We start from the raw sequence: 15113 nt of genomic DNA, 5'->3' as shown, positions 1-15113 counted from the left end.
AAAAAAAAAGGAAGTGAGGAAAGAGGAAGGAAGAGGCCTGACAAAATCTAATTGAGAAAGTAGGTAGAAAGGGTACAGTTATGGATCCCCAGAGACTCTTCTCAGCATCCTCACAACCCCCGTCTCTGTCACCTTTTCCCTCTGCCACTGAGCAGGACCTTAGTCTTTGTCTTCAGCTAGGCTCAACTTCCTTGGATCTGCCACCCTTCTGGCCACTGGGCTCCTTCCGGTGTCTTGGCCCAGTCAGCCCAGAAGCCACCCTCAGGATAATCATAACCAGCATTTATGAGGGCTGACTACGTGCCAGGCCTGTTGCTCAGGACTTACACAAATGCCTTCTTCATGGCCTCCCCAAGAACTAGAAGAAAAGAGAAAGAGACCCTATAGCCTAATGGAACAAGGAGCACTCAGCGTACTGACTAGGGCCTGTAGTCCCCAGAACCTGAGAATCAGAGCCCCACTACCCCTCCCAAAGCCAGGGGAGACCCCAGACAGACTGAGCAAGGACCCAGGCTCAGGAGAACACAGGGGTCAAGACTGGGCCCTGATGAGGGTAGGGGAGCAGGACTGAATGAGGGAGCAGAAAGAAGAGACCCCCCCACCCCGACGCCCAGTTGAGGTGGACCTACCGATGAGCCTGTGGGAAAATACACACTGTGTGGAGAGTGGCCTTCTCACTAGGGTGAGCTCCGCGGTTACAGCACGCAGCCACACCGGCCGGTCACACCCACCAAAGCATTAAGTTTCCTCAAAGCCTGAAGAGGGAGGAGGTTTCCAAAAAGTTACCAGGATGCCAATCCCATCCCCTGGACTGGGGTCATGTGGCCAGCTAGTCCAGGCACAGGAAGGACAGTGGCCTGGACTCCACTGACGTGGGTGGGAAAGCCCATATCCTTCCTGTTCCAGAGACTGCAGAAGGCAGGGAAGCCATCGATCTCCCAGGAAAGACATGGCATCCTTCTGTCCAGCCATGCTGCCTGACTCGTGAGAGCAGAGGCTTTGACCCCCAGGACGTTGTGGAAAATCACAGCCTCTTGGGACAGACAGACAGGAAGACTGCCTGATTAGGCTGGGTCGTGAAGGGGGAAGAGGCTAAGGGATGACAGGGAGCTCTGCAGGTCACAGAGACAAGGCAAGGGCACCCCGAGTCTGAGCCCATGGCCCCCTTTCTCCCCAGGTCACCTTGCATCCAAGTCACTGGAGTAGGTTGAATGGTGGTCCTCAAAAAGATCAGTCTATGTGCTAATGCCTGGACCTTGCGAATGCGACTTTATTTGAAAGAAGGGTCTTTATCAGTGCAATTAAAATTAAGAATCTTGAGCTGATTCTGAATTACCTGGGTGGGCCCTAAATCCAATAACAAGTGTGCTTCTAAAGACGCAGAAAGGGAGAAAACAGACCAAGAAGAGGAGGTGACAGAAGACGGAGGCGGAGGCTAGAGCAATGTTGCCGCAGCCCAGTTCTGAAGCCACCAGAAGCCGGTGGGCTAAGGAAGGGTTCTTCCTTGGAGCGTTTGAAGGGACCCTGCAGGTGCCTTGATTTCAGGCTGGTGCCCTCCAGAACTGCGAGAGAATACGTTTGTGTTGTTTGAAGCCACCTAGTTCGTGGTATTTTGTTACCACAGCCCTAAGACTCACGCATCTCAAAGTACAACACATTCTCCCCACTCAGGCCTCCAACTGGACTTCCCACTTCTGCTGGGCACCTCCAGTCTCCCAGCCATCTCTGCCTTGGCCCGTGCTCTGCACCAGAGCCTTGGGATCCCACATTGATGGAGGTCCCCATCCCGGCCTGCATGGTCCTTTGGAATCAGTTCCTCTGAGCTGTCCCTAATCCCAGCCACCCCAGGCCTAGAGGTCTCCCTTCCCCACTTCAGAGAGTTCCTGCTTCCACACCACATGGGACTGAGCTTTAAGACTAAAGTTTATGGCCTGGCCCCACCCAGCCTCAGGAACCCTCTGGTTTCCTTCCAGCTTACTGCTGCCACTCCAGATTATCAAATGTCTCCTGAACACCTCCTATACTTCTCCACCATTCTTTGCACCATGTCCATGCCTCATGCTTACAGCCCAAACCCTACCCAACAGTCCTCACAGCAAGCCCATCTCGGAAGTGGCTTCCAAGAGCCTTCCTGATCCCTCCCCACCCCAAACTCCCGAGACAAATCCTTCTTCCTTGAAAGGGTGAGAACAAAGATGAGATACTGGTGAAGTCCTCCGAGTGCAGAACATGCCTGGTGCCTTGTGCCTCATCCTGAGTTAGTTCTCTCACTTGTGCAGCAGTCCAGCTTCCCAGACAGGAGCGCAAGGCGCTGAGAGGTTGAGCAATCGCTCAAGGCCACAGAAGTAGGATGAGAGCAGAGGAGCTGGAAGCCCCGCCAGGCCTGGGGCTCCAGACTCCGCCATTTCCCCAGTGATCCCACTCTGCCCTTGCATCAGAGTGAGCTGTTGAGTTCCTGTCTCACGCCACTGCTTTGCTCTGGCAGGGCCAGGCATGGCTTGTTTGTCTTGCCACTCTCCAGAGTGCCCGGCAGAGACCAAATGCTCATAGCACTAAGGACATGTGCGATCCCGAGGACCCACCAGCGTGCTCACACTCTGAACGCTGGACACACCCACTTTTAAAAGAAGGCCTGCTTCGACGCCCTCCATTCCTAGGAAAGATGCATTTCCTACACTGAGTGTGCACCGAAGGGCTTCTCTTAACCCCCGGAATTCCCATCTCAGATTTCTCATCTGAAATAACAGGGATGTGCTAACAATAGAACACTGTGCTAACCATTCCCACGGTGAAGCAGCCCTCATACGCTGTCAGACGTTGGCTTGGCTTCAGCTTGTATTTCTCACAGTTTCCCTGTCTGTGGGCCCCACAGCACCCACAAGAAGAGGTAGGGTTGACATCCACGTCAGGGCAGGCATGCCAGGGCGCCTCAAACATGTCCGTCGCTCCTTCCACCTTGTGTTCTCCGCACCTCCAGCCTCAAGCAGAGCAGCGAATGCTCAGGACCTGCACACTTCGCTGGGGGCAGGGAGGGCAGGCTGCAGGGACAGAAGGCAGGTTCCAGACAACAGAGAACACACTGGCTTGATGGGGAGGCGACATGAGGGGGTGGAGCAGGAACCAGAGAGTAAATAAATACAAAGGACAACAAAGGGGACACCAGCCGCCCCTCTCACAGATGAGCTAAGAATGGATGGAGTTAACTAGACTGCCATTCCCAGCAGCCACCTTCCTAGTTATCCCAGGATGGGAACAAAGAGAGACAAGCTCAGAAAGATAATCTGGCTTCTCTGCACAAAGATGGCCCCCAGGGTTTTTCCAAGGCCTCAGAAAAGCCAGTTTCCCCACCCTCCCCACCCTCCCACCTCTTACTCAAGTCCTGGCTTAGAGGGATTCTGGCCCCCACACAATGAAATCCCGGGCTGTTTTCCCACCCCCGTCTCCTGTGGCTTGGGTGGTACCTGACACAATGCCTGGGCCCCAGCTGGGCTGGGGAGAGGGAGAGAGGGGTAGGGAGGAAGGGAAGAGCTGTGGGCCTCCTACAAACACACACACACACACACACACACACACTCACTCACTCACTTACTCACTCACTCATGCACTCCCCCCACCCTCCCGCTGTGCTCTGTGCCTGCAAAGATCTAAAACTCCTTTCATCTTAATAAAAGGGAACAGCAAGATACACAAGGCAAGAAGGGGGAGGCCAAGCCAGTTGTAAAGCACTTAAGAGCTTGTGGTCGACCTCTTGGCTTGTTTTCTCTGCTGCAGGGACCTGAGCTAAACAACGGAGCAGGGTATCTGCCTGCCCTCCCACACCAGGACTGCAAAACAATCAGGGCAAACCAGATCTCCTCCTCCGGGAAAGCAGGTGGCCAGAGACCTGAAGGCCAGGAACAGTTAGTAAAATTACCTCCAGAATCATCTATGACTACAGAGTCACACTCCCTGTGAATTACACAAAATGACAACGACCTGCAACCACGGTCTATAACCACATTGTTTCCCAGACACAGGGATGGAGTGATGTCGAGTGATGCCTATGCTCTGCCCTAGCTTCTGCCTGAGGTGGCACCTGGCACATAGTAGGTGTCCCTGAACCAATGACAGGTACACATTGGGTGGCCAGCAAGCAGCCAGCGATACTGCCATGCTCACCAGGACATATTCCTGCCCCAAGGCCACCAAGAAACAGCCAAAAGCTCTTCAGCTCAGAAGCGCTTAACACTTTGCAGCAGCTGAGCTATAGCAGCCAAGAGGCCAAACTCAGAAATCAGAAGGCCTGGGTTTGAATCCTGACTCTCCAACTTGCTATGACAATAGCACTCACTTATGGCATGGAAGTCACATGGTAGTGCCCTGTAAAGGACACGATATTGGCATTGGTATTGGTTATAAGGCCAGGTCTCCCTTTTGATTTGTTAAAGTCTGCTAGGTACATCTTAGGGACTCTTGTGGTAAGAGAGGGTGACCAACATCCCTGCAACATCTCCGGAAGTCTGGGGACATGGCTAAGTTGTCTCCCCTACCCCCTTGTTCTCTTCTAAAGACCCAAGGGGCTGCCACAGAGGGAGAGCAGGCACCTGGGAAGCTCACAGCGACCCCCTCCAGTCTGGCAGCATCAACTGAGAACTCCCCAACTCCTTCTGAGCTCCTAGAAGGACAAACCAGTGTTAGTCTCTGATGCCCAGCGTTAAAGGTATAGGCACTCCATAAAAGCTTGCTGAATGAATGGATGGAGTCAAGACTAGGAAAGAACCTTACTGCCTCTACTCTTAGGAGTAGTAATCTGAAATGGGAGCAGAGTGGGAAGTCCTAGATGAAGTAACTTTTAAGATTTTTTTGCCTGGGAGGCACCTTGGGGTCAGAAAAGTAAAGCATCAACAGTGATCAGTACCATGGGAAATGTGAGCAAAATCCCTTCCAGACATAGCCCTGGAGACAGACCGCAGCCTCTTTAGGTCTGGATGGTCTTCATCTAACTTCAGGCTGACTCACTGCCAACATTTACCAAGAAAGTGACCCAGGAATAAACCCTGACATCAGCTTATCTGACCTCCTTGCTCAGAAATGGAAGGTAAATGGAGGATTACAGGGTTCAGTGCAATTTAGGTAAAAGAAGGAGCAGAGAAGCAACCCTCAGCGGAGTGACGAGCAAGTCCCACTTTCTGAAGAAAACCCAACAAGGCGCATGGTCCTGTCACCCCACGGGAAGGTTTAGTAAATAGCAAGCAACCTACCACATGTATTGAGATTTAGGCATTGTGCAAAATGCTTTATAATAAACCTCTTGAAGGAGACACTACCCCCATTTTATAGATCAGGAAATCGAGGCACAGAGAGGTGAGGCCACTCACTCAACATCTCAGAGCCAGATTCTAACCCAGGACTGTCTGACTTTCAAGTCTGCAGTCTTCCCATGATGCTGCTCATTGACCGGGTATCTACGAAATATTAGATGTGCACCTATGGGCTTCCTCACCTGTACTGTTTAGGGAAATAAAGGTGACAATTTAGGTGAAATTTGGGCATGAAGCAGGGAATTAGATTTAATGAAGAGATTCTGGGAGTGTGACCTGGGATATGAGGTGGATTTTCAGCCAAAAGGATGGGAAAGCCTTCTCTGCAGTAGATTAGGAAAAGGGAGTGAGAGAAGTATTCAGACACTGGGCAGTGTGTTTTGGGGTGAGGCTATAAAGAGGAAGCAGCATGGGTGCACTGGGGGCATTCTGGGACAGCACACAGGGGTACCAGGCATCCCCCATTCTCTTCACCTCCAGCTCCTCTAGCCCAGGCATGCCGTGGTCCAGCCTTTTCAGTGTCTCTGGAACAAAGTCTCAGCAAACAAAGGACCCTTTCATGAACTTCAGGCGGGTCTCCTGTCTGCTACTAAGAAGGCTATTGAAATAGGCTCCCAGGAGAACAGTTTGTTATGAGCACGTGGTTTTGCACCAACAAGCAGGGCCAGAATTATGACAACGCCCTCCCTCTGGTTTGATTCAGGCTGGTAGGAGACTCTCCTGCACCCACTGCAGGAATGACCCAGAAGGAGAATGAGCAGCCCAGGACCACGCCAAAGCTGAGCCCCTCTACCTGGGCAAGAGGAGTCCCGCTGTGTTATTTACCTGGAAGTGAGTCATTAGAAAATTGTGAGCTTTGTATTTTTTCTAGGGACTGGCATCTGAGGATCTCAAAGTGCTCTGAATATTATCTGATACTGGCTGCTACTGTCCCCATTAAACAGACAGAGAAACTGAGCTCTGTCAGCTAATATCACAGAGTGTATCACAATAGGAAGGCACCTCGAGTTGGTGGTCTGCCTGTTGTCTTCTCACCTTTGACACTTAGATCGTATGGGATTTTAGAAGCCACTTTCACTTTCACTGGGCCAAGATGTCCAGCAGAAGCCGGTGGCAGAAAGAGTCTAAGGTTCTTTGAGGCACAGATACAGGTTTGAATCCTGCCTCTGCTGTTTACAGCTCTGCAACTCTGGGCAAGTTGCCTGGCCTCTCTGAGCCTGTTTCTTTACTTATAAAATTGCAATAATACCTACCTTGAAGGGCTGTTGTAAGGAAGAGAAATAAATATATGCAAAGTTCCTAAGATGAGGCTTTGCTCAGAGTAGGTGCTCAATGAACAAAGACATTATTTTTTTTTTACAGGCTGTTCTACTTTTATGAACAAAAGGTCATGATGACTAATGTGAGGACCAGATTTGTAAACAGAAGCACAAGCTGCAAATAATATCCTCTGCTAACGATACTCTAATTTTCATTTATAACCCTGAAGGCTACATTCATACAAAAAATTAGGGCAATTACTTTAGCCACTAAAATGATGGACATCAGGGAAGCTGTGTTAGAGCATCTGAAGTTATGGCCGGTTACACAAAGCAAATACTTTCATCGGATACCTTCAAGTTGAAAGAAATGGCTATTCTTGTTCAGAAACTCTTTAGAGGGAGAGCTACCACGTCATCTAATTTTTCATCTTTCTTCAGAGCAAGTTCTTCATTTCCTGCATCTTTCACTTGTTGTTTTGGCATTTGACAATCCTTGCTTAGGAATTTCTATCTTAGGAAGAACAGAAGGCATCACCTTATGAAACTCAGCTGAAGCCACAGGTCGCCAAGTTAAGAGCATCAGAATTGCTGAGTTTGGCCTTATAAACAATGCTGTCCCCAGGGTTTCTCTTTGGCAAGACAAAGAAGTCACCCATGGCTGTTGTCTCTAATATCACTCCCAAAGTCTCAGGTATATCTCAGATATCTCTGAATTCCTGCATGAACTACTAGGGAGGAAGGGATTCCACAGGTTTAACTGAACCATCAGGAATTCCATGGGGAATGCTAGAGCTGGGTGACAGGTGACCAGTGAGACCTTGCTTCTATTTCCAGCTGGTACTAAGTCCTGCAGCAATGGATTCCGAACATTCTTCCCCTGTGTGCATTTGATCACAAAGCTCTGTGTGGCCACTGAATCCCTAGTATAGCACCCTGCCTATAGTAGATGCACGATAAACACTCGTCCAATCAGAAAATGAAGGTTCTCTCTTAGCTTCCATAGGAAGGACATGGGCATCCTTGTTTCTCACTTTCTTTTGGGGGCGAGGGTGAAGAAGGAAGCCACATTTCTGATCTTCCCATCCCTGCTCCAGCGTGCTCTTCCCCTCACCCTTTACAGATTCAGGCTGTAGGATGGGGGCCTAGCCCCATGGAAACCACCAGAAGCCTCTGTAAGGAGTCACGCTCTTTGCTCCCATTTGCAGATCAGAGTACAAAACAAGACTGTAGCTATCAGCACTGTGCTCTATTCCCTTGGGCAAAATCTAAGGCCAGAAGACCCACCTCCAACCAGCTTACAGCTCAGATGTGGGACCGGCACCCCTCCTTCTTCCCTTTGCCCATTCTCTGAGAAACACACCTGTGGATGTTACCTCTTCTGTGCACGTTCCCATTAACATGCCTTACAGTTGGTTCTTGCTCCTCCCTGTTCACCTTACCTTAAGGTGGAAGTGTTGCCTTGGGCAACAGTGATGTCACCTGCAAGATGCTTCCATTCTGCTGATGTCATGGGGTGGGCCACAGGAATGGAGGGGGATGTGCTTTCTCCCGGAAAACATCACAGGTCCCAAACTGCTGAGGAGGAGCCTACAGACCTCGCAGCCACTCTCAAATCACCCTCTTCCTCTCCCAGAAACCTTTTCACCCTTCTCTCCCCTTTGGATGCCTGTGACAGGCAAAGCTTCAAACTTGACTTTCCCTCTCCCAGTGTCGGCTCAAAGGTCAGGATGAGCAGCTTTGCCCTCAGCTCTAACAAAGCCCATGCAAGGGCACCAATGATCTCCTTCTCACCATCAGGGACAGTCTGGGTCCCTGCAATCTTGCCCTTTGCCCAGACCTCAGAGGAGGGAGCAGTGGCACTAATGGGGAAACTAGGGTCCCAGTTTGGCAGAGAATGTAGTTTCTCAGTTGACCTCTACTGTCTTCAAGGGCTCATACTAGCCAGACTGCTGGTCTGTGCCAGGCACTAGGCTCAGTCCTTTCTATACAAGCCCTATGAGGGGTTATTACCATTTTGCTGATGACCGAACTTGAGGCTTGGAAAAGTCTAGGCACTTACCCTAATAAAGAGAATATCCAACCACTGGGTAGTGGAGCCAAGACTCAACCCAAGTTTTCTCTCCTCGAAAGCCCACGTGGGTCACCCCTCTTGGCCTGGGCCACTTGGACACTGCAGCTTACTAAAGATGGGCCATGAGAGGGCCTGGACAGTGACCAGGGGGAACCCTTTAAGTCCAGAGAGGCCAGCTGAGCAGGCCAGGTGGCTGAGGGAGCCAAACGTGCACTGCCTTAGGACTGCCTGACCCCCATGCTCTCACACAGGGCTGCAGTAAGTAGCTAGTCCGGGCCCCGCTACCTCCCCAAGCAGTCATTTAAATTAGGAACCAGATTTCTTTGCTCTGTGCTTGGCTTCCTGTTGACCCATCCAGGCCTTCTGACTATCCTCTTGATTTGCATATAGCATGTAACCCTGAGGCCTGAACCTCCAACCTTGAAACTCTATAGTAGTTATTTAACTTCTGGCGAATGCAACTCCATGTAGCTGGAGGCTAAAGCTTATAATTCTTTATAATAAAAGTCACTAAATTACAAAAGAGGAAAGGGAGAAATCCTACCAGGTAAACACTGACCTTGAGGCACTGACCAAGGAAGTATACAGAGCCAGGCTGACAGAGTACTGGTCTACCTGGCAGGTATTTCTCCATTGGTGAGAGGGCCACAGAGGCGAACAGAGCCCTGTGCTAACGGACATCACTGCCCTCATACTGCACAGCTTCCCCACCCTGCCCTGACTCCAGCTTTGCTGAACACAAGCCGCCTTCTCATCTTTGGTTTCCCACGGGGCTTACCGAGGACACAGGGATCATCCAGTCTTTATCACAAAGTCTCCTTGCAAATTAATAAACTAGAATTCTGATTTGTATGCCTACTTTGGGGAGACTTCTTGAGGTGACACAATGGCCCAAGTTCAAACCACTCTGAAAATGGTAGAGATATTATTTCCCAGTGGGCACAACTGGGGGCCCGACCCGGGACAGGTGAGATGATCCAGGTAAACTCCACCTGCATGGGCACCAGCCAGCCCTTCCCAGAGGACATCAAGATATTGTGAATTCCTCATTCGCTGAGAAGCCCAGTTTGTTTAAAATACTGTCTATGGGTATGGATGTATGCATGCAGTAAAATGCTCGCTCCAGGTAATTAAGTGCTGAAATGTATAATGTGGAAAATAAGTGATCATAAAGATGAAGCTGCGAAGTGGGAGTTTTGGGACAGGTTTCCTGAATGAGCTTGGGAAGGATGCTGCAGGTGAACAGGAACTGGACAGGGATGTTGGAAGTGTCAGGACACTACGTTCAGATGCTCCCCACTTTGTTCCATTCTCTATCTAGGTCAGGGGACTGCATAGCTGTGGCCTTTTCTCTCTGCACCACACCCAGGTGGCACTTACTCATCACCCTCATGCCAAGCCCCAAACTGGATTAGCCACCTCACACCACCCAGCTACTGAGAAGGAAAGTCATTTGATGCTTGGGCCAGGCCTCGCATCAGCCTTCCAGGCCGGGTCTGCCTGCCTCTTTCTTTCCGTGCCTTCTGCTGCCAGATGGGCTTTCTATCCTTCCTCCATCTGAGCTAAGAGTGGGTATTTCTTCTTTTGACAAAGAAAAAGGCAGCTGCTCTTCCCTCCTTCCCATGCAAGCTCTCAAGCAAACCAGCCTTTTAAGCTTAATCTGCTTCTTGCTCTGGGACTGTTCAGTGACTAGGACTCAGCTTCTAGGCTCCCGAACACTTCGCTGTGCCTTAGTTTCCTTATCTATAAAACGGGGGTCACAACACCTACTTTATAGGACTACTGTGAAGATTGAATGAGTTAATATAGGCAAAGTAGTTTTGAAAAAAAAGAAAGGCTGGCAAATAGTAAGTCCTCAATAATTGTTGGTTATCAAGGCTGCTGTGTACGGTTGTGCAGGTGGCACACTGCTCTAGAACACCTGGCGGGGGGCGCTGTGAGGACGGATCTGGCTCACACGCTGCTTGCCCCATGATGCGCCTTGGCTGTGTCCACTCAGCTGAGACCTCTTTTTCTAAATGGCAACAAGGTGCCATCTTCTTGCCTACAGGGAGCACCTTATTCTAAGTCACTCAAAGGGTGAAGCAGCAGCCCTGGAGGTTATTCTTATCAGCTTTTTGCATTCTCATAGGCTATGTCCTCCTTCCCAGCAAGACTGGATTAGAGGGGGGTCTGGGACCGACTGGTCTCAGCCATACACAAGGTCTTGCGCATCAGCACCCTAGCACTTGCCCCTCACAGGATACTTCTCGGTTAAAGCCTTCTCCAAAAGCCCTGCAGGCTGCCCTACTACCTCATCCCTCCTGAGGGTACTCTCAGCCCCAAACATTGAGTCATAGAGTCTTAGACTCTGAAGGGGCCCTCTCCTTCATAACTGTTGATGGCCACTTGTCTCTGCTGAGTGATGGGCAGCACACTACCTACGGAGGAGCTCTAGCTACTGGCAAGTTCCTTCTTACCTCTAAGTAAGACCCATCTCCCTGCTTCTCCTAACCAGTGACTCTCTGAGGCCAGACAGAGCAAGTCTTTCCTCAAGGGACAATGCTTGAGATTCTTAAAGGCCACAGCCCTGTACCCTGAGGCCTCTCATCCTTAGGGGAAACACTGCCAGTTCATTCCCTTCTCCTTCACAAACACACTTTACAGATACAGGCCCTCCACGCCATCCTGCCTCCCTCCCCTGTACACATTCCCATTTGGCGGTGCTGTCCACTGCAAGAAGAGGCATTGAGAACAGGGCTCATGCCCTCCGTGGCCCAACTCTACTTTTCATGGGCTTCCTGCCAAGGTGCAGGTCACTGCCTCCCACAGAGATGTGTACCCTCTCCATTGGACAAACTCCCCCACAGTCTTTCTCTTTATTGACCTCAGTGGGTCCGACAGGGAAAAATACAAAACAGGCTTCCTCCCAGACAATATCTTCTCAGGTGAGCAATTTTGGCAGAAGCCTCTAGCAAGAAGTTCCTCCGAGAACTTGCCCTAAAATGAAAGTTCACCCACATACCCTCTTCTTTGTTTCAACCGCTGCTGGTAAAGTGACAAGTTCTGGGATGATGGCAGCAGGTTAAAAGTTCAGATCCTTGCCCCCTAAAAGCCAGAGACTGAAATGGCTGCACCTTTGACAATTCTGGAGTTAGAGGATGGCACTTGAACAAAAAGCCTTTCCCTCCACCCAGGAGAGCAGAGTCAGTATAACCACTTCACCAGAAATAAGAGGGCAGAATGGCCTGGAGCAGCAGCAGACGCCCGGAATTAGCAAACAAGGAAAGCCATTTAGGCATGTAGGCTGGAAGGAGGACTCAAAAACACAGCCTATTAAGTTATCGAAAAGGTGAATGGCAATTCTACCTACCTATGCCTGACACTTTCTCCGGGGTTAACCAGGACCTGTGACTGTCTCCCGCACAGATTAGCTTTACCTGGCTGCAGCCTCTCCTAGGTAGAACTGGTATGTAAAAGGGAAAGGCCCTGGGTCAAATCCAAATGAGGAACAAGAAAACAGAATACAACTCCAAAACGAATTTAGATCCAAAAGACCAGGGCCAGGATCCGCCAGTATCTGGTGCTCTTCTAGTTTTGAAGGGGACCCTTTCTCACACCAAGTGGAGGAGCAAAAGGCAAAGTTTAGTTCCTGAGAAGTTCAGTAAAATATTTCCCTTCCTGGGCAACAGCATTTTTTTTTTTTAAGGTAAGGAACATTTTGGAAGGAAAGCTCTGCCTTGGGGCTTCTGGGTCCCTGGGGCGGGCAGTCAGAGAGGTGGAGACACTGGGAAAGGAGTTAGTTGGGGAAGGAGTTAGGGTCAGATGGCAGAGACTATTTGCAACCCCAAGAGAAAGTTCTGCATAGCGTGGGGTCTCCTCCACTAATAGTCCCGAAAGTGGAAGCGGCGGGACTTTACCCGGCCCCAGCAACCTCATAGCTTCACTACCTTAAGCCGAGAATAAACAAGATCCCCTCCTATTCCCCACTTCCAGCAGAAGAAAGAAGGCGGGAAGGAAGGTAGCTAAAGGGCTGCCACCCCTCGGCCGGCCTTTCTGCCCTAGCGCCCTGCTCAGCCGGTTAAAGGAATGGATCATCGGGGCAGCAGGAACAAAGACGTGGTCTTGCTTCGGGCGCCTCCAGGAGGAGCTGCCCGCGGCGGGGGCCTGAGCGGAGAGTGGAACGCGGGACTTCGCGCGGCTCAAGGAGGAAGCGTGAACGCCCGACGGCGATGCGCCGCATCTTGCTACGAGCGCTGTAACGGGGTCTCGAGGGCCAGCCCTAACCTGCGGGGCCCAGCCGGCGCCCGGGATCCCCTTGCAGCCCCTGCGCCCCCGCCCCAAGACGCCATCTCGGGCGCAGCTCCGCCTCGTCTCGCGTCTCCACCGCGCTCTCCCTCCAGCCCACGAGGAGGACGCAGAGCCTCGCGGCTGCTGGCCCAGACTTACGTTTAGCCTCCGCTCTCGATCCCGGTCGCGGGGAGTTCTGCGCGGACTCAAGCTGCACTCGCGGGTCCCCGGGCCGCACGCACCGTTGGGGGGCGGCGGCGGCGGAGGGGCAATTAGTGAGTCGGGGGCGGCGACACCGCAGCCAGCTCCCGCCTTCTGGTCTCCATCAGCCCGGCTCTAAAGAGCTTCGGAGTTACTCATTTCCTGGATGTCACAGAAACTTTTCCTCCTTATAAGAACAAAACACCCGCCTCTACTCTCCGCGGGTGAAGCTCCTTAAGGAGGACTGTGCGAGTTAGGGGGACCGGACCCAGAGTCCGCCGCGGAGGGCTGCCCATTGACCGCCCCAGGAACTCCAGAGGGGACAGCAGAACGGGACGAAGACAGGGAGAATTGGGATCCGGCCACTGGAGTAAATTGGGGCTCCTGAACAGGAAGTCGGGGAGGACGCCCTTAAAAGTCGGTCCAGGCCGGCGGAATGGAGGGGGTTAAGTCACAGCTCGCCGACCGTGCGTTTTCCGCGGCGCGTTTTACAAGCCGCGGATTCCTGGGGCCACCTCTTTTGTCCCCTGGCAAGAAATAGAAATCAAGACACAACGCCGTCTCTTTTTCTCTTTTGCAACTTGAATGGATTAAAACAATTCAGATTTTATAGTAAATGAATGCATCCTTGCCTTTTCTCCCGGAGTAACGAGGCACAAAGGAAAATGATGACTTAAATGCTTTTATCTGTAGAGGGCGCTTTAGTTTCCAACGCCTGTTTACAGTTGTGATGTTAGTTAGACCCTCTATTATAGAGGGAGGAAATTGAGGCCAGGAGGGAGGCAGCACCATCTGGGTCGTACTTCACAGGTTATGAAATTCTTAACCTACCACCTTCTCTTTGTGACCTGCCCAGATTCCACAGCCAGTAAAAGTGGCCGGAAAGGGCTTAACTACATTAAGTTGCTTTGAGAGAGTCAAATGCCAGTGAGGGCACTTCGGGGGGGAAATTCTAAGAACACACTGTCCAAATGGTTATCACCATTGCTCCTCAAGTCAGAATAATAACGTTAACGTGTTATGGAAGACTTTGGGCTAGAGTCTGAAAGATAAACAGGCGATGAGGAAAAGTTCTAAAAATAGACCCCTTGGCCTTTGTCCGGAGTTACTCTTGTTTTCAACCTTCGAGCTTCTGCTGCCGCTCACAGCTCCTTCCTTACATCAGGCACCGTTACCGCCGAGTTTTGGGAGCTGGCGGGGAGGAGGGTTGGGGAATGGGGCCATGTGAGGAAACATTCTTGAAAGAGCTATGTATTTACAAAATGTCTGCAAGTTGGATGAGTAGGGCTCTCAAACCCAAAGCAGGCGAGAGAAATTCCTGGAAGGTGGGGACAGAGGACTGAGCACCACTTCCCTTTTTTGTAATCCTTGGGATAAGAGTTCAGGGAATTTTCTGGAATGCCAAGGTTAGTACTTGGATGCCCTCTGGGTTTTTCATCCTGCGTGCATAATTGTTTCAACAATTTCTAACTGGCTGCATATATTTATTTATGTAACAAACGTTTGTAAGATTTTTTTTTCTCTTAAATCTAATGATTTCACTCTCTTTGACCTAATGGTCACCTTCATTGGCTTCCCTCTGCTCTCAGCATAAGGTCCACTGTCCTAACCTGGCACATGGGCCATTCATGAGCTGGCCTCTACTTATCTCACCAACCTCACATCTCAGTCCATGTTCCACACCAACTCCTTGCAGTTCTTGGAACCTTTGCTCCTCAGAATATGATATGCATTCATTTTTGCTCCTTGGCTATTCACATGTGCTCTGCCTTCTGCCTGCAACCTTCGCCCCACCTCTTTCTCCAACCTTCCTGTCACCCTCAATACACACACATACATATATATGTATATATATATATTTTTTTTTTTGCTTGGCTAATGTGTTCTCAGTCTTCATGTCTCAGATTAGGGGCTTTCTCTTCCAGGAAGTCTTCCTTAAACATCCACACCTAGGTGAGACCTCCCAACCCCCTACCCTCCCTCCCCCCGCCCCAGGATGTGGTTTCCATA

At 50.8% G+C, this 15113-nt stretch overlaps 1 protein-coding gene across 7 annotated transcripts in view; it reads right to left on the bottom strand.

The window, feature by feature from the left end:
- The window catches only part of ITPRIP (inositol 1,4,5-trisphosphate receptor interacting protein), a 26352-nt gene extending 12747 nt beyond the window's left edge, over nt 1-13605 (bottom strand). For 3 of the 7 annotated variants that reach the window (XM_025039176.1, XM_025039175.1, XM_015596392.2), the window contains exon 1: nt 13062-13605. The gene's annotated coding sequence lies outside the window, so the exon portion shown is untranslated. The remainder of the gene's footprint in view (nt 1-13061) is intronic. The other 4 variants (XM_025039174.1, XM_015596391.2, XM_015596390.2 and 1 more) reach the window with 2 other exon arrangements.
- Between the last annotated feature and the right edge of the window lie 1508 nt (nt 13606-15113).

This window comes from Pteropus alecto, unplaced genomic scaffold (assembly GCF_000325575.1).
Source record: "Pteropus alecto unplaced genomic scaffold, ASM32557v1 scaffold177, whole genome shotgun sequence".
Lineage (NCBI taxonomy): Eukaryota > Metazoa > Chordata > Mammalia > Chiroptera > Pteropodidae > Pteropus > Pteropus alecto.
This window is presented reverse-complemented; position numbering and strand designations above follow the sequence as displayed.